This window comes from Pistacia vera, unplaced genomic scaffold (genome assembly GCF_008641045.1).
Source record: "Pistacia vera cultivar Batoury unplaced genomic scaffold, PisVer_v2 Contig46, whole genome shotgun sequence".
Taxonomy (NCBI): Eukaryota; Viridiplantae; Streptophyta; class Magnoliopsida; order Sapindales; family Anacardiaceae; genus Pistacia; species Pistacia vera.
Window position 1 is genome coordinate 1,510,163 of NW_022196290.1, and position 19,779 is coordinate 1,529,941.

General features: G+C 34.9%; 2 long non-coding RNA genes across 2 annotated transcripts; one reads left to right on the forward strand and one right to left on the reverse strand.

The window, feature by feature from the left end:
• The first annotated feature begins 90 nt into the window (after positions 1 to 90).
• LOC116145014 lies at positions 91 to 1,199 on the forward strand. Its single transcript, XR_004130350.1, has 3 exons — positions 91 to 853; positions 951 to 1,021; positions 1,139 to 1,199. It is a non-coding gene; the product is annotated as an uncharacterized LOC116145014 (long non-coding RNA).
• A 16,220-nt stretch (positions 1,200 to 17,419) lies between these two features.
• Positions 17,420 to 17,992, reverse strand: LOC116144941. Its single transcript, XR_004130338.1, has 3 exons — positions 17,896 to 17,992; positions 17,641 to 17,757; positions 17,420 to 17,511 (listed from the first exon to the last, which is right to left on the reverse strand). It is a non-coding gene; the product is annotated as an uncharacterized LOC116144941 (long non-coding RNA).
• Positions 17,993 to 19,779: the final 1,787 nt, after the last annotated feature.

The window sequence follows — 19,779 nt, forward strand, 5'->3', positions numbered from 1 at the left end:
AAGGCACTTAAATTCCTCCGATTTGAAGATTGCCCAAAGCTAGAGTTAGAAGAGGTCAGTTTTGATAATAACGCGTCTCTTGATCGTGTTTGGATCAGCGGATGTGAAAATCTTAGATCAGTTCCCGAAGGCCTACACACTCTACACAATCTTAGTTATGTGAGAGTAGAAAATTGCCCAAAACTTGTTTCTTTCGTAAAAGATGGGCTTCCTAACACTGAACTAACAGTCTTTATCAGTGGATGTGAGAAACTACAAGCCCTACCTAGTCACATGCACACCCTCAAATCTCTTCAATCCCTAACCTTATGGAATAATCCAAAAATGGCATTCTTTCCTGAACAAGACATCCCCACCAATCTGACATCACTTGACATTGATGATCCCAAAATCTACAACTCACTTGCTGAGTGGGGCTTCCACAAACTCATCTCCCTTCGAAAACTTAGGATTGTTGGATCCCCAGAGGCAGTGTCTTTTCCAGAGGAGGAAAAGGGAATGAAGTTGCCAGCCTCTCTAGTTCATCTAAAATTACAAAAATTCCCAAACTTGAAATACCTATCTTCCAACGGTTTCCAGAATCTCACCTCTCTTGAAAACTTGGATATCTTTACTTGCCCAAATCTCACATCCTTGCCACACTTTCCATCCTCGCTTCTGCGACTAACTATTTATGGTTGTCATGTGCTGAAGAAACGGTGCGAACGTGGTGAAGGACAAGACTGGTCCAAGATAGCCCACATCCCGTATGTTAAGATAGACAGCCAGTTCATCTAGATCCAGAGGAGGAACAATGATGTCCATTTGATATCAGAAGGAATGGAAAAGGCGGAATCACCTAGGGGCTATTCAGGTCTGTCCATTTCTAGAACCCACACCATTAACTTTTATCAAGACAAATTAGATTTTTATTAAACTGACAGTTGATTAATAATTATGTGCTCCCGCAGGAACCAACTTGATTGTATCAACTCGAATGCATATGCCAACATGGCAATGGCAGCGGTAGCTTTACCATATGGTTTGTCGAAATATAACAAAAGTCATGTCATTAGTAGAATTTGTTGTTTATATTGCAATTTAAAGTGATTTGAGCATGCCCACCATATAATCCTTCCCTAAACTTGGACTCTTAAAGGTTGATTGGACGGTTGTGAAAACAGAGGCTGATACAAAGCTCACCGCATTGCACGAATAATGTAAGTTTAATTTTTATTCGTCTTGCTAGTAACACAATGTAAGAGGCTTCAGTTCTGTTTTATTCCCTGTTAGTGATATTTCAGGCCTACATGTTGGTCATTAAAATTATGTCGTAGCTTGGAATTTGATTGTTCTTGCATCATTTTGAAAATTGTCCTCTCAATTTGTTTTTCTTATGTTCTATAAGGGTATTTTTTTTCTTTTTTCAGAGGAAGCAAGTGGACTATTTGATACTGGGTTCCTGAAGTTAACTGTTTCGTTGCCTCATGCAGTCTTCTAACTATTGTGGGTAAAAAGTAAGAAAAAGAAATCTGGACTGAGTCAAATTCTGATGTTTTGCAATTTTTGATGTATATGATTTTCATAGATATTAAACTTGTTATATACTTTGGTCCTGGTTTCTTTACAGCTGAGTCAAACTCTGATGTTTTGCAATGGTATACTATGCTTAGTAGAGCTCCAGCTGATTTTAGCCGTACAGGTATAGGCAACATCGATTATGCTTCAAAGGATAAATTTCAGGAGTTATTTATGGACTTTAACTCTGAAAGTTATTTCTTGTGAAGATCTCATTTGGAGTGAACAACAAAGGGTTGCCGTGATTCTGAGTTGCTGGCCTACTACAGTTGTTTTTAAAAAGTTTCTATGACTGTCTTGCGGAGTTCCTGAAGAATAAGAAAATTTTTGTTGCTGAACAATCTGTTATAGCCTTTCCAAGGTTTGAATTTCTAGTCCTATAAACATGTTTTTGCAGTGTCCATTATGCTGATATTCTTGTTTTTATAAGACTAAGCTAAGATGATTGTCCTTTCCGAACCTCGGTCTATCATCCTCTCTTGTGCAATTACTTATGATTGCAGGAAAAAAAACAGTGCAAAAGGGATGACGGAAAAGACTGTCCAAGATAGCCCACATCCCCTTGTGTTAAGATAGACCTTGAGTTCATCTATGATCCGGATGAAGAAGAATCAACTTGATTTGATCTTTTCGCAATTTTGTGTAGAGGTGTTGGTGTTCAAGTGCCGGAATTTTGTTGCTGAAGAATCTCTTGAAGCCTTTCCAAGGTTATGATTTGCTATGCCTATGGCCATGGCTTATTTTTCAACAATTGAATAATGATACTATAGTTTGAAATTGGTTAACTAATTGGGTTTTATATTACCTGGAATTGTTTATATTTGGTGGGCTGGCCTGTTAATACTGATGAGGGTTTTGGGTATTGGGTTTGATTGATATTGGTGGGGAGAATAATAGGAGAAGGCATGGAATGCAATGCAGGGGGTAGATTGTCATTTCTACAAGTATTAAAACACAGGTAGGGGGTAATTGTAAGGATTTAGATTATGCAGGACTTTGGAAACATTTAAAAGTATAGGGGTTATGAGTCCAAAGATTCAGCGGGTAACTGGTGATTTTACATGATTATTGGTTATGATGTTTCAAGCATGGCACGCATCTTTTTGCATTTTGTTTTAAATGAAAGCAAGTATTTTTTTGATATTATTACTTATATGTATTTGCATATGAACATGCATAATTCGTGATGTGTTGGGCATTCGGATGCATTGTGTGATGATGTGTTTTATTCATCGGATTGGAGACCACCTTTTATAGTACTCATCCCCCTCTAAGCATTAGTTGACATTTTATATTTATCCTCATACGTGCATTGAGATGGTTCGTCCTAATGAACAATTGTGTTATCTTATTGGGATAGGACGGATGCCTGACAAGCTCTAGGTGGGATTACACCAAGTGGGTATTGGCCAGTGTGGGATTTTGATGCCCTAAAGGTAGACTGTGGGTGGAATTATATTTGAGTCATATCATGACGCCCTGAGAGTAGGTTGTGAGTCGAGTATGGTTATTTAGTGACGATTATACCATCCCAAGGGTAGACTATGGATGGTACTACCCCGAGGGTAAACTGTGGGTGGTGTAACTACTTGTCTGTATTTGGAACCGACAAGTGAGAGGCATGACTTAGGTCCCTGGGTACTAGTATGGTGGTGGTGATTGTTTTGGGTTTATATGACCTTGGTATGTTGTTCCATAGCATCTGAAAATATCATACGGTGATTATTGCTTATCTTGTGAGTGGTTATGGTGTTGTATGACATCTAATCATATTTGTTTTTATGAAATGTTTTCAAAATATTCACCCTCTTGTCGGAATCCTAAGTCTCCTGGAGCGCCTGGATTCAGTGGGATAGGAATACCCGCGAGGGGGCCGTGACATAAAAGGCTTCTGCTACTACTTTATTAAATTCTCCACAGGTGCAGTTCACCATCGGGAGAGTTATAAAGAATGCTGCTGAAAGCTCTGTGGAAGGTTTTCACAGGTTATGATTTTCCAGGCCTATGGCCAGATCTCGTAGTTCTTTTTGAAAAATAAATAATTAAATAAACCAGCTGCTGATACATTCTTCTTGGTTTTAGACCAAATATTGCAGAACGATTGTCCTTTGTACGAAAACACAATGCAATGGGTAATGGGACAAGGATGCGAGTGGTACAAGATATATAGCCACATTCCTTGGATTAAGATCGATCACAAGTTCATTTACAAACTAGACGGAGATTCAATCCATTAGTTCGGTGGGACAGAATAATGCAAGTTAAGTTAAGGTGACGTATATACGAAACTAGTAACATATTTTAATGGGTCGCAATGCTATTTCTTTCAAGTCTCTCTGGTTTCCTTGAAGGGCTTTTCTTTTATTTTTATTTTTCAGTGGGACTTTTTTAATCTAGATTCGGAGTACTCATCCAGTCAGTTTGAAGATTAAGGGCTTGCTGAAATTAACTTCCGAAACTTCAGATGTTTTTTAGGCACATTTTGACAGATGCAACTAAGGCTATGCTCGAAGGATGAATTTCTGGAGTTATTTTCATAATTCGTCGAAAAAAGTTATTTCTGATGAGAAACGTTTGAAGAACATTCAGAATTTGTTGAAAGTTTCTGCTGCTGCTGCTTATTACCCAAATGTAGAGACATTTTGATAGCTCAAAAGGAATTTTCTATTGTCTTATTTTAATTATTGGATATAATTAAAATGAACAGACACTGACATCAACTTTTACTGAACATTTTCATAACCCTGCATAACAAAATGTCAATTTATCGAAACTAGATTTGAAAAGTAAATCCAAGATTATTTGATAGTACCGAAACTTTTTCCTTTTTTTATGTGAAAAGTTGTTCTATTCATTAGCAACACAGACGGCAACTCCGATGATTAAATCAATGCAACTTACCAACAGCACAAACTTGTTAAAACAACTTCAAAGAAATTGTTAAGAACAATTGCTATATATTTCTGCAAATAAAAAAATTTGAATATTCCAAGGTTAAATTCTGAAATAGGCCAAACTAATATACAAAATGCCAAAACATCAATGATAATTTATGAATACTTTTTCATTTATCTTATATCGGTCGATACAGAAGCTGAGTAAATTTTTTCTTGCTTGCAGAGACTGATTGTTAAGAAGTTAAGAGTACCCTCTGATCACAAACTACAGGTAAAAAAATCCTTCATACTGTTGAACAATTTTTGAAAGCATCTTGTGTTGGTTTACTCTACAATTTTCTAAAATCCAAACATTGAAGTTTATATTTTTCCTAAGGATTATGAATTCAAGAAGGAAGAACTTGTACTTTTATGGATGGCAGAAGGACTTATTCAGTAATCAAACCATAAGAAGCAACTAGAAGACCTCGGTTGCGAGTATTTTTTTGAGTTATTATCAAGGTCAATTTTTCAACAATTGAATAATGATACTGCAGTTTGAAATTTGTGATGCACGACCTTGTCCATGATTTGGCCCAATCGATTTCTCGAGAAACAAGTTCTAGATTTGAGGATGAATTGAGTGTCATGCAAATAAAAAGACATGAAAGGATTCGACACTCTTCTTACACATTTAGAGAGTATGAAGTTGAGAAGAACTTCAAAGTCTTCCATGGAGTTGAGTAGCTAAGGACGTTCCTGAGAATAGTTTGGCCACCAAAGTCAATATATGGTTGGAGTTACGTAAATCAGCCAGTCTTTTCCAATTTATTGCCAAAGCTCAGAAAATTGAGATCACTGTCTTTAACAAATTATCGTGAGATTGAACTACCCAACTCAATTAGTGATTTGAAACATTTGAGGCATCTTAATCTTTTTGAAACTCAAATCATAAATCTACCCAAGTCAACAAGTTTACTATTCAATTTACAAAGTTTGCTATTAAGAAATTGTTTCGCTCTCAAAAAGTTGCCTCTACAAATGAGAAATTTGATCAATCTATGCCATGTTGATATTAGAGGTGCAACACTTATAAGAGAAATGCCTTTGGGATTGAAAAAACTGAAATGCATTCGAACCTTATTTAATTTTGTTATAGGTAAAGGTGTCGGATATAATTTGAAAGATTTGAACGAATTAAAGTTTATTCGTGGAGAACTTTATATTTCAAGATTAGAGAATGCAGATGATTGTTATGAAACAAGAGATTCTATATTGTGCCATAAGAATAACATAGAAGTGTTAGGGCTATAATGGAGTTCTTCTATGCCTTCTCGACATGAAGTAGAGAAAATTGTTCTTGACATTTTACGACCCCATAAAAATCTGAAAGAGCTCACAATCAATAACTTTTGCGGCAAAAAAATTTCATCTTGGATAGGAGATCCATCATTCTCTAATATGGTGGTTTTGAAATTGGATGGATGTGAAAGTTGCATGACTTTACCTTCGATTGGGCTTTTGGGCTCACTTAAAAACCTCACCGTTAAAGGGATGAAAATGCTTAAAAAAGTAGCCTGTGAGATATATGGGGAGAGTTGCTCAGAGTGTTTTCGATCATTAGAGACTTTGTTTTGAGAATTTGCCGGAATGGGAGCATTGGGATCCTTTTGAGGAAACAACGATGCAAAAGGAATGAAGGACAGGAGTGGTCACAGATAGCCCACATCCCTTGTGTTAAGATGGATTGAAAGTTCATTTTTAGAAACTTTTGAAATGGCTGGATCGGTCAATCACCTCATTTCATTCTCATGGGCTATTCAGGTCAGTCAATCTCTGGAACCCACACCATTAGCTTTTATCAAGACCATTTAGATTTTGTGCCACTGATTCTTCTAACTATTATTGAATGGGTCAAATTCTGATGTTTTAAAATTTTTGAGATTTATAATTTCCATAGATACTGAACTTTTGTTTTTTCTATGAACACCAAATTTGGGTTCTTTTTATAGATGATAACTATGTGTTGATGATTGGACTTAAAAAGAAAGCCATTATTGTAGAGGTAATGTCCTGTTTCTTCTGATGCCTTTTCATTCAATCAGTGGCCTGTACTCTTTTGGCATTGAACTGATACCGAGATTTTGTTAAAACAAGGAGCTCAATTTAGAGGTGGGAGGCAATGGTACACAATGCTTTGTGGAGCTCCAGCTGATTTTAGCCTACACAGGTAGACTCCACACAGACTACGCTTGCAGAACAAAGTTTCAGGAGTTGTTTGTATTGACAGAGTTCAACTAAGTTATTTCTCTTTAATCATCATAAGCTTTTCTAAGTTGCAACTAAACAACACAAATTTGTTATCAACACCGTAGGTGGTTTTGGGCTTTTCCATGTATAGCCGCTGTAGGATTCCTTTTAAGTTATTAATTCCCTTTTGGGTTGGGCTTAGGAATAGGAATTCTTGTAAAACTAGGTTTAATCTCTTAAACCTAGTATATAAACATTCTTTTCTCTTGTTATGTGTGTGAGAACAATTCATTCATTGTAAACGAGAGAGGTGAGGCATATTGCAATAATATTGACTCAGCTGGACGTAGCCTACATTGGGTGAACCAGGGTAAATCGCGCGTATTACATTATTTGTTTACTGTTTGTTTTGTTTAACTATTATTATTTTGTTCCTGTTGCTTCTCTATTTCGTTCAGTATTGTTGTATTTCAGATCAAGAGTTTAGTTGTATTCAACAACCAAGAGTTGTGGTGGCTCTAAGTTGCTGGCGTACGACAGTTGTTTGTTGAAAGTTTTTGCTCCTGGCTTGCTCAGTTTCTGCTTTCTGCAACTTTTGAGAGGTATTGGTGCATGGGAACTTTTGTTGCTGAGGATTTTATTAAAGCCTTTCCAAGGTTATGCTTTGCTGATATTTCTTATTTATTCATTTTTTTTTTTTTTTTATTTTTTTTTTGGTTTCTTTTAAGGGTTTAATTTTTTTTTTCAGGGAAAGCAAGAGTACAGCTTTCACTCAGACTTTATGACTTCAAGGCTTGCTGCATTTCTGGTTTAAGCAAAGTTCTAAATGAAGTTTCGTCACTGTACCAGAAATTAACTGCTTCTTTACCTCATTGATTCTTTGGACCGTTGTAATTGGAAGGTAATGAAATATGATCCATATACATTGAAGCTTCTACATACTTTGGTCCCAACATTTGGTTTCTTTTTCAGATTATCAGTTGATATTATGTCGAGTGGACTAAAAAGTAGCCATGATTTTAAAAGGTATCAAATCTTGTTTCTTCTGATGCATTTTCTAACACCATTTTTACATCTGAAGTGTAATTATTCTATCCTCAAATCATTTATGTTCCAAAATTCTAATTTTTATTGTCATGAATTTTATTTTTGATGTCAAAATTGGTAACTATATGCTTTTTAACACTGGCCTAAAATTATTCAGACATTGAGCAGTTATCAAAGTTTTCTTAAAATCTAGTTGGTTGTGTTTGGTGGACTGGGGCTCTTCTTCTAATAATACATGGAGCTTCATTTGGATTTGGAAGGCAATGATACACTCTTTTTGATTGGGTGTGCTTCAGATGATTTTAGACCAAGACTGTTAGATATATATTTCTAAGACTATGCTTGAAGGATGAGTTTCCGGAGTTGTTTACAACTTCAATTGTTGTTTCAGGTTGTATTCGGAGTCTACTGCTCAGAGTTTTGATGATTTTCTGAGTTGCTGGCCTATGACCGCAGCAAAATTTTCAGCTGCTGGCTTCATTAGCTACCAGTTTCTGGAGTTTTTGCTGAGGTTTGAGTGCAGAAATGTTGGGATCTTGGTTGCAAAAGAGGTCTCGTAATGTTGATTTGTGTTGCATTGTGGCTTAAATATGCCAATTTTTTCATTAAGAACAATGCTGTCTTCTCATTTTGTAGCCTTTTCTTTTCTACATATTGTCTTTGGTCTTTTATTTGTGAGTTGAGTGAAAAAAAACAAGTGTGTAGAGAAAAGATGGGGCTGTTCTCTTGTGTCATAAAACTCCCAAAAAAATTGATTTAGGGGGTATAGAGACAGTATTGTGATCTTGATTTTTCTCTTTCAAATAGAGGATTTCAACCACCGTCCATGGACGTATGCATATTGACCGAACCAAGTAAATCTTTTGTCAATTTTCTAGAACTCACACCATTAGTTTTTATAAAGAAGATTTAGATTTTTATAAAACAGTGTTTATTAATAATTATGTTGCTCGTGTAGGAACAAACTAAACAGTATGAACTCCAGGATGCAATATGCCAACTCCGCAATGGCAGTTTAGAAGTTTACTCTATCAGACAGTTTTCACATTTTTTAAACTATGTAAATACAGAGGCTAATAACACAGCTCATCACATTCTACTTTAAAATGTAAAATTTTCATTCAGCAGCATTAACTTTTATCAAGACAACTTTAGATTTTTACTAAACAGATTGTTAAGACAATTTAAATTCTCAGTGCTGATTTGTTGAAAAATAACAAAATACTCATAGTATAAAGTCTTAAAGTCAGGTAATTAGTAAAATTTGTTGTTTATATTGCAGTTTTAAAGTTTTTTGAGCATGCCCACCTTATAATCCCTCTCTAAACTTTTAGAATTTTAAAGGTTGATTAGACGGCTTTTACTAATTTTCAGCTCTGTGAAAACAGAGACTAATTTTTGTGTTCTGCAGCTTTTGATGTATTTTATTTTAGTACTTACTGAAGTTTCTACATACTTTGATCGCTAAATTTGTCTTTTTTTTTTTTTAACAGATGATGACTACATGTTATTAATGACTGGACTAAAAGAAAGCTGAGATTGGGGAGGTGGAATTGTTTTGTTAATTTCCTGTTACTTCTGATGACTTAATCTTTCAAATACTGGCCTAAACTCCTTAGACATTGCACAGATACCAAGGTTTTGTTAAGACGTGGAGTTGAATTTGGATGTGAGAGGCAACGGTACACTATGCTTGGTGGAGGTCTACCTGATTTTAGCCCAATACAGGTAGACGCAACACAGGCTATGCTTCAAGGATATATTTCAGGAGTTCTTTACATAGTTCGGTTCTGAAAGTTGATTAAGTAGGGTTAATGTTGCATTTCAGGTCAAGCTTTTAGTTGCCTTCCGAGTTGTGGTGACTCCAGGCTGCTGGCCTACCATTGTTTTGTTGTAAGTTTCTGCTTCTGGCTTGCTGAACTTCTGCTTTCTTCACGGAAAATTTTTACTAATTCCATTGTTTACTGTAATAAAGAAAAACTTAATTTATCATTGCAAAAAACTCAAGCCAAGTAAAATTCTCTCACTTTATTATGGTAAATGTTTAGTTCAACAATTGTTGAATTTTAGGCCCATTTACTCATGAGAATTAGTTCTTAGTAAAATCACTTTGACAACCATTTTATATTTTTCAATTCACCTTCTAGCGGTCAGGATTGTAGCTCTACTAGGTGCCACATCAGAGATCTCTTAACAGTTAGATTCTAAAGTGACCAGTTACTTTCTTGGAATTAAGAACATTATCATAGGACAGAGACCCCACCAGCACGCATTTTTCAATTTCTTTATATTTGGTAAACTAATAATCACTGACCAAGTAATAATTTTAAATGAAGAGTGGTGCTATCACTTCCAATATTATTATAGTAAGAAGAGAGGCCATGAAGCTGTTCAAAGTCTCCATGATTCAGGACTCTCTGATGTAGTTTTTCACCAACTTGATTTGATGGATCTGATCAGTATTGATTCCTTTGCTAGTTTTATCAGAACTCGGTTCCAAAGGCTTGATATACGGGTAAGCTAGTTGGTAGAATTTCTTAAATGGGCATTTATGAACAAGACTGAACTTAAAATTAATATAAATTTGGCAGGTAAATAATGCAGGAATCTCTGGAGCCATATTTGATGCTGAAGCTTTTATTAGCTTAAATCTCAAGAGTGGTGAGGTAAATAATGCATTTGTGTTTTTATACATGATCATACAAGTGATTAATAAGTAAATTATTTCTATACGGATTAAGCAATCCTCCCCTTTCATATAGATTTTAGGTGAAAAGTCTCACTTGGTGAAACAAATTACGAAAGAGCTGACGGGTGCTTAAAAACTAACTACTATGGAACTAAACAACTGACAGAAGCACTTATTCCACTTCTTCTACAGTCTGATTCAGTTAATCCAGGTTTTGTCAAAACAGACCTGAGCCATAATTTTGGGCAGTTCACTGTCGAAGAAGGTGTAAGAGGACCTGTGATGCTGGCTTTAGTGCCCGACGGTGGGCCATCTGGCCTCTTTTACAATCAGATTGAAGTGTCAGCGTTTTGATTTGAATATTATACATAAGCAAGTTGGTGTTTCCAAGGTTATATTGCCAGGCCTATGCCCATGTTTGTTAGTGTTACCAGTGTAAGTTACTGTACTGATATGATTGATTGTCATTACCATACCTCGGTCTACCATCCTCACCAGTGAGGTTACATATAATTGATTGTCCTTTGCAGAAAAAAAACAGTGCAAAGAGGATGAGGGACAGGAGTGTTCAAGGCCTACTAGTCGTACACCACAAGTTTATCTATAATCTAGACAAGGAAGAATGAACTCCATTTGATCTGTCGTTCAAAAAGTGTGACTAATCCGGTAATCAACTCTTTTCCCCCTCATGCTCTTGTCATGTCTGTCAACTTCTAGCAGCTAGACTATACCATCAATTACTATCACAATGATCCATTAAGAAACAGAGTGTTAATTATGTCACAGTTGTTCGAAGCAACCAACTTTAGGATACAGTATGTCAACATTTCAATGGCAGTTTAAGCGTTATAAACACTGCACTATGCTCAGTTTGATATGCATATGATAAAACCATTCCACTAGAATACATTGCCTAAACATGTCATTGATGTTTACTCTACTGAACAGATTTTATGATTTTTCAGCGAAATGAAGACAGAGGCTAACAACAGAGCTCACTGGATTCTGGATAATATGCAAGTTAAGGTAATCAAAAGAAATTTTGATTTAAGCATAGTTCAACTTGAAATGAACTGCTTCTTTACCTCATTGATTCTTTGAACTGTTGTAATTTGGAAGGTAATTAAAAGAAATTTCCAGAATTAGTCAAATTCTGATATTTTCCAACAATTTATATACATATTTTTATGGATGGTGAAGCTTCTTCATACTGTGGTCCCACATTTGGTGTTCTTTCCAAATGATCAGTTGATGTTATCGATGAGTGGACTAAAATTAAGGAAGCTGTAATTGCAGAGGTTTAATTGATGGTGCTCTTCCTCTAATATGTCATGGAGTTTTATTTTGAATGGGAAGGCAATGATACACTCTGATTAATTGGGCGGTCTTCAAATGATTTTAGACCAATGCTGGTAGACACTACAAAGACTATGCTCAAAGGATGAATTTCTGGAGTATTTTACAGCTTTGATTTTTTTTTAATCGTATTCAGATTCTACTGCCATGAGTTGGATGATTTTCTGAGTTGCTGGCCTACGACCACTGTTGCTCTTTTAAAAGTTCAAGCGACTGGCTGCATTAGCTACAAGTTCCTGGAGTTCTTCCTGAGGTGTTAATTAGTACATAATTGAGTGGATTCAGGTGAAGTTTATGAAGTGAAAATATTCACAAAATCACTTGAATCAACTGTAGGATCAATAGTGTCTCTTTTTAACACAAACTATGACAGCCTCTGATTTAGAACCGTTATGGAGTTCAACACTAGCCAATGTCGGTGTTATAAACATGAAAACTTATATCAATGCCACAACTCATAGATTAAATCTTTTGAATAATTAGTATAAAGTTTTAAAAATTTTAAATGTTGAATCGAGAAAATATAGCATACATGATTTGGACTAAACATTAAAAGATAATTAATACAAAATTTATATAATTTGTTTCTTAAAAAAACTTAATGATTAATTATTTCAAATCATATAAATAACAAAATACAATTAAAAGATATTAATCATTACAAATTAAATGAATATTCACAAAATATAGCACTTGGGCTTTGATAGATTAATTAGTTATTAATCTATCAAAGCCCAGGTGTGCATCACATAACTTGTAGGGAGAATTATGTAATTCTGTATTCAAAGTAAATTTTATCATCTACTTAACCAATAATCAGCTCTCCGAGAGCATTCAGGTAAAACTCTTTAACTGAGTCAACTCAGTCTCATTTATGTGCACTTGTGTGTTTTCTCTCTTCAAAATAGTGGATTATAATCATCATTTCTGGAGTAGCATACTAGCCTGAACCATGTATACTCTATTGTATACTTTTAAGTTCTGATTTTACCAGATTTTTTATTTTTTTTATTTTGAAGGAACTGGTTAAAATCCATAAAAAATATAAAGTTACATACATATATGTATTACTTCTTGGAAATCTCAGTGTAGAACAATATGTATAAGTTGATCAATCTGTGACTGTTCTTTACTTTACCCTTTATCTCTTGAGTTTTGTTAAACTAATTAATCAAACACTAATCTAACTATTGATTGGACTATCATTCAATTTTCTTTCGTGAAATTTCTTGGAAGGTGACCGGCTGATGCTTGGAAATTTACTAAAACAAACACACTGTGAACCATTGGGAAGAAAAAAGCAACCAAAACTTTTACTTTAAAAACGCAACCAGTAGGAAGTTGAATTATTGCAATGGTGGAGCCAAGACAAAGTTGAAAACAGTTACTTGGACTCTCTGCTTTATGAGTACGCTGTCCATTTTCTTTATCTCTCATAATGAACACTTGACTCTTTGATGTCCATTTCCATTTTATTACTGTCGAGTGAAAAAGAAGAAACCTCTCGAACTTTTTATTTTTGATGTCGAAATTGGTAACCATATGCATTTCTAAAACTGGCCTGAAATTATTCAGACACTGAGCAGTTATCAAAATTTTCTTAAAATCTAGTTGGTGGGCTGGTGCTGTTCTTCTAATAAGACATGGAGCTTCGGAGTTATTTACAACTTCAATTGTTGTTTCTGCAGTTGTCTTTTTTAAAAGTTTTAGCTGCTGGCCTCGTTAACTACCAGTTCCTGGAGTCCTTCCTGAGGTGTAAGTGCAGAAATGCTGGGATCTTGGCTGCAAAAGAGGTCTCGACTGTTGATTTCTGTTGCATTGTGGCTCAAATATGCCAATTTTTACATTAAGAACAATACCGTCTTCTCATTTTGTAACCTTCTGTACATATTGTCTTTGGTCTTTGTATTTGTGGGTTGAATGAAAAAAACAAGTGTGTACAGAAAAGATGGGGCAGTGCTCTTGTGTCATAAAACTTCCAAAAAAATTGATTTAGGGGTTATAGAGATATTATTGTGATCTTGTTTTTTCCCCTTTAAATAATGGACTTCAGTCATCGTCCGTAGACATAGGCATATTGGCCGAACCACGTAAATCTTTTTTCTCTTTTTATTTTCTTATTTTACTTACCTTTCTTTTATATAGTTGGTTTGATCATATTATTTTCTTCACTAGCAGTATCGGCTAAATAATACCATCTTAGTAAGTGATAGAAAATTTATAAGAAAATGTGAACAATTAATAAAATACAAATCTAACATTTCAATTCAACATAGATAAGGAATCAACCAACGGTGACTCTAGGAATATCAGCTTAAAACATTTATTAGTTGATGAATTTGTTGTGCATTTACCCTTTATCTGTACCGGAGTTTTATTACCTAATCAAGTCATCAATTTTAATTAAATTATTGATTTGAATTTCATTGATTTTATCTCTTTTATGAATCTTCTAGGCTAGTAGAATGACTTGGGCTGGTGCTTGGAAATTTACTAAAACAAACAGTATGACCACTAACAAGAAACCTCTCAAACTTTCCATTTTCTAAGTCTCTTCATCTCCGAAACTCTACCCAGCTCTTTATTTATTCTCCATTATTCTCCTATTTTCTGATCACAAATTCACCCAACTGTACGAAAAATATGTATTATTTTCGTGATTAGGATAACAATATTAATTCTGAAATTTTCTGAAACGCAATTAGGATTCTTGGGTTGCTTCAGATCCTCCCCCCTTTTCTTCCTTGTCATTTTGTTATGCTTTTGACACTTATCTCTTCTTTAGACTATTATGTCTCTTAATTTCTCCTGTACTAAGATTATGATTTATCAAAGTGTTTGGAAAATTTCTGTGGGAAGTGCATGGTGGTGTCCACACGGTCTGATGAAGAGAATAGGAAAAAGAAACAAGTTGATTTAAATTTTTTGTCTTTTTATTAAACAAGTTGTTTGTAGCTTTCTGCAATACTGGTAGCCATTACAGAGACTATGCATGAGGGATGAGTTTTGATGATTCTGAGATGCTTGCCTATGACTCGCAGTTGCTTTTTTAACATTTTGGCAACTGGCTTCGTTAGCTACTAGTTCCTGGAGTTCTTCCTGAGGTGTGAGTAGAGCAATGTTTGCAGAAAAGTTGTGTGAATGTTGACTCTGTTGTATTGTAACAATATTTATAAGTTCATCTCTTGAGTTTTGTTAAACAAATTAATCAAGTCATTAATTTTAATCAAACACTAATCAAATTATTGATTGGATGAACTTTTACTTTAAAAAAACAACCACTATGAAGTTGAATTATGCCAAGACTTTAAAAACAAAGTTGCAGACAGTCGGACTCTCTGCTTTATGAGCACGCTGTCCATATTCCATTTTACTTTTTCTTTATTCATAGTGAAGTGCTGAGAGAAAAAGGAAGAAACCTCTCTAACTTTTCATTTTCTGAGTCTCTTTCTACTTCTCCCAAACTCTCCTAATTTCTCCTTTTCATTTCTTATAACAAATTCAACAACTCAAACGCCAAATTCCATCTCTTCATCTTGTAGATATTGCTTGCTCAGAAGCGACTGTTAAGAAATCCAGAAGATCCTCATATCACTAATTACAGGTAAGGAAAAACAACCACTTTTCAAATAGTTCAAGGATTCTTTTATGCTTATATCTTCAAGGATCCTTTAAAATGAACCAGATAGGTTGTTTAATCCTTTTAGGATTATATCTTCACTACTGGACATGTATGTTAATTTATTTTAATTGATATTATTAATTATTTTTTATTTTTTATTAATATAGTTTATGTTTATTATTTTTAAATAAATAAAAAATATCAATAAATGAATATTTTCATAGTAAAATTAGATAATAAAAATTACTGTTTACCAAATTTACAACGCTATATAGCTTTAGAGACAAATTATTCTCACAGATAAACATAGAAAATATATTATATAATTTATATATGATGTGAAATAAATTCATCTAAAACATATTTCGATATACTGTAATTCAAATCATCTCTTAATTACATTTCTTAGAAGCTTTGAAATTTTCGAAGCAAATTATATTTGGAATTTTGATTTATTAACTCTGTTGTTTTTATAGTAATTGTCATTGTTCTGTTAATTATTTCAATTGTAGAGAAAATGAAGAAGATAAGAAAGAGAAAGTTAAAATTCCGAGCAACTGTACTATCGACTGTCTTTTTAATTATCATCCTTCTCTTTCTTGATTGTTGCTCTTCATCTGATTATCATTCTTCTCTGTATGAGAATTTTAATTCATTCTTATCATTTCTTCCTACGTAGTCAAAACCATGCCAGTGGGAGAAGTCTTTCTTGGTGCTTTTCTTCAGGTGTTGTTTGACAGATTGGCGCCGAGTAAGCTGTCGTTCTTTCCATGCGAAGATGGGATACGTTCAGAGTTGAAGCAGTGGAAGAGAAAGTTTTTGTTAGTGTTTGTGTGCTGGAGATAACTAAGAAAAGAAAGAGAGCAAAAAACGATTGAAGAAAAGTGCCTGTGTTTTCTTGAGTTCAAAAGAGTTTACACTTCAACTAATAAAGCAGATTTTTTACACTATTACACCAAACATGCAGACATATAAAAACTTAATTTAATCTGAAGCTACTGACTTAATACCAACTAAACAACAACTCTGTAACACATCCCACATAATCTGGGATACATATCAAGCATTACAAAAAGAGTAAAACTTTGCAGTATTACAAATGGACCCCTGGCAGATTGCCTTTCAGTTTTACCGCCAAAAACATGTTTGAACATCAGTTGAACTGCTGCATTTCCAGCCAAGTATCAACCTTCAACAGATCTTCTAAACGTCTAGTTATCTCTTCTATCTTGGACTTTATATCAGCCTGGGAAATCAGAGCACTTGGAGTCCAAGAAGAGAAATAATTAGCAATTTTGTTTGTCGGTTGTTCCGTCATCAATTCCCGCTCTAGAACCTGAGTGGCATACTCATCCAGGATGTCCTCCACATCATAAGCCAAGTCTTGGAGATCTTCCAACCATATTTTCACAGCCTTGTTCTTCAGTTGCTTCTCCTCGGCATCGTTGAGCACTGCCTTGATCATTGAAAACTGTTGAAGGTTGATACTTGGCTGGAAATGCAGCAGTTCAACTGATGTTCAAACATGTTTTTGGCGGTAAAACTGAAAGGCAATCTGCCAGGGGTCCATTTGTAATACTGCTTTCAAAATGAGAAAAACATTACGAACTATACATAGGGTCTAATACACCCTACACAATGTCTCAACAACAAATCAACCATAATTCAGTCATCGAAGTCTAATTTAATAGTTTTTATATGTCTGCATGTTTGGTGTAATAGTGTAAAAAATCTGCTTTATTAGTTGAAGTGTAAACTCTTTTGAACTCAAGAAAACACAGGCACTTTTCTTCAATCGTTTTTTGCTCTCTTTCTTTTCTTAGTTATCTCCAGCACACAAACACTAACACAAACCCCAGGAAGACCAAAATCTTGAGGAGCATATGGCAAAAACGCAGATGTAATTGCCCCAACTAACATCTACATGTAACATAACACACACATTAAGCCATAAGTGAAGTTTTCACAATAAAAATAAAGACATCTATCAGAAGTTTCGAGTTTATGGAGTGGCTTACCATAGAGCAAGCAGCATATGGAAAGTCAGAAACGCCAAAATGGAGGCCATCAAAAATAAAAGCTAATGCAGTAATAGGTTGAGTGGCACTGATAAACTGTGAGAAATTTAGATGAAATCATTAAAAAATATATATAAATTGGCACCTATAAATACATACAGTGAAATCAAAGAAAAGGAAAATGAAGTTGAAAGGAATAGCTGAGTGTCGATTTCTAATACATACCAGTATTCCAGTTCTAACAATTCCTAAAACTTTAGGATCTTTGGTTAACAAAGTGGCCAACAATCCAAAAGATACCCCCAAAATTGCAGCCAAGGAAACACCTGTCACTACTCCTATCTGAAAAAGGAAATGCACATCAAGTTTTAAAATAAATATAAAATCCTGCACATCCAGCACATGAACCTAGAAATCTAGGCTAAAACCTGATAGTTTCAGCACCAGAAACCAAAATGAGAAATCATACAGAAGGCTTACCTTTAACACGAAATTGGTAACTTCTCTGACAGTCTTGAAGTCACCTTTAGATATGTAACTTGCAATCAAGACCTACATTTAGATTTTTTTTTTTTTTTTTTTCAATAAAAACAGCAACTCATGTTAAAGCATCGTGAACTGGTAAAACTTTCAACAATCAACTGTGTTCAAACAATGTTCAACTTGGACTTCATTTCAGAATTCTCATATCATCCGATCAAGGAATCTGAACAACAAGCCAGCGAAGTTAATCAGGAAACTATTCAGAATCTGTCGACCTGGAGCCTATACGTCGATGGATCATCGAACAAGAAGAGGGTCGGGGCAGGTCTTCTTCTCTTAAGTCCTGAGGGGACTCGTATTCATGGCATCCTCCGATTTGGGTTCAAAGCGACCAACAATGAGGCTGAGTATGAAGCTCTGCTTGCTGGGTTGCGGTTGGTAGCAAGTGCACTAGTCGCACAAAGTAATAAAGTGATGAGTGAGTATCGTTCCCACGAGGATTGGTTGCTAAGCACCAAGTTTTCTACTGTTTTCAAGTTGGAGCAATCGAATTCGTTTGGATCAATGGGAGAAAATTAAACTAAAACTAAACAAAATTTGCTAAGTATTCAAAACTAAATTGTGAAAGCAAGATTAAAAACAAGGGTAAGATCAATTCAAACAAACGGGCAGGGTTTCGACTTCATTCGGACTCTATGGATTAAACCTACGGATTATGCTATTTCCATATTCGCATGCATTGATTGTAAATCGAATTCTCTAAGTTGTGAAACATACCTTCTCAGGCTATGTTTTCCTACTTTTCCCTATTAAACTTCCGTACCCAACAATTTGAAGATTAATAGTTCTAAGCTCATTAAGCACATGGAATCCTAGATTGATTTCATTGATTCTCAAATCTATCTCTAGCATTCAATACTACAATGGTGATTACCCAAAAAGCTTAACATGACTCATTTCTCAATCTCATCATGTTCATCAATTAAAAGCAATAAAATCAGAATAACCACACAATCCATGCAATAGCATATGAAAATAACAAAAATCAATTACTCAATCCATGGAAATCCGAATTACATCAAAACCCAAACCCAAAATGGGTTAGTTCATAGCTAAATCGACACAACAAGCAAGAAAATCGAATAACCCATCAATCAACATATTGAAATGAGAGAAAAGACAAGAGATCTCCCATAGTTGAAGAATCCACAAGATTCAACCCCAAATCTTCTCTCTTTTTAACCCAAAATTCATCAAATCTAAACTAAGGAAAATGAAAATAAGCTGCTCTCTACTAAAAACGATGAACCTCTCAAAATGGCAAAGTTTTGCTTTTATAGTTCGCCCAAAAACCTAAGACTTTACCTAAAATGAAACTGTGCGTTTTAGAGAAAACTGGAATTCGCAGACTTCGCCGTAGCGACGAAGTAAAAATTGACTCTCGTGCGGAACTCCTTTCACCACGGCGAACCTTCATGAAGAATTCTGAAATTACAGAATTTCCCTCCGCTTGCTTCTTTGCTTGAATCTTCGATCTTCGATGCTCTACCATGGGAACAAGCTTCATAGTGCTTCACTTTGCTTCAGAACTCTCCCAACTTCTGAGATCCGCTTACTTCTGAGTCCAGAAACTCCAATTCGCTCATTATTTGCTCAAAATTTCCATTTTGGCCTGAAACACAAAATGTAAAGAATTAAGTAGCCATTCAGGCATAAATGAACTAAGAAGTATCTAAAATCCAGCCTAAAAGCCTAAATAAAACAGTATAATCCTCAAATTATCAGTTAGCCAAAGAAATGGGATCAACCGCGATCAGCATCCGTAGCGACTCCATGCTGGTTGTCAACCAGATTTTGGGAGAATATCAAACTAAGGAAGAA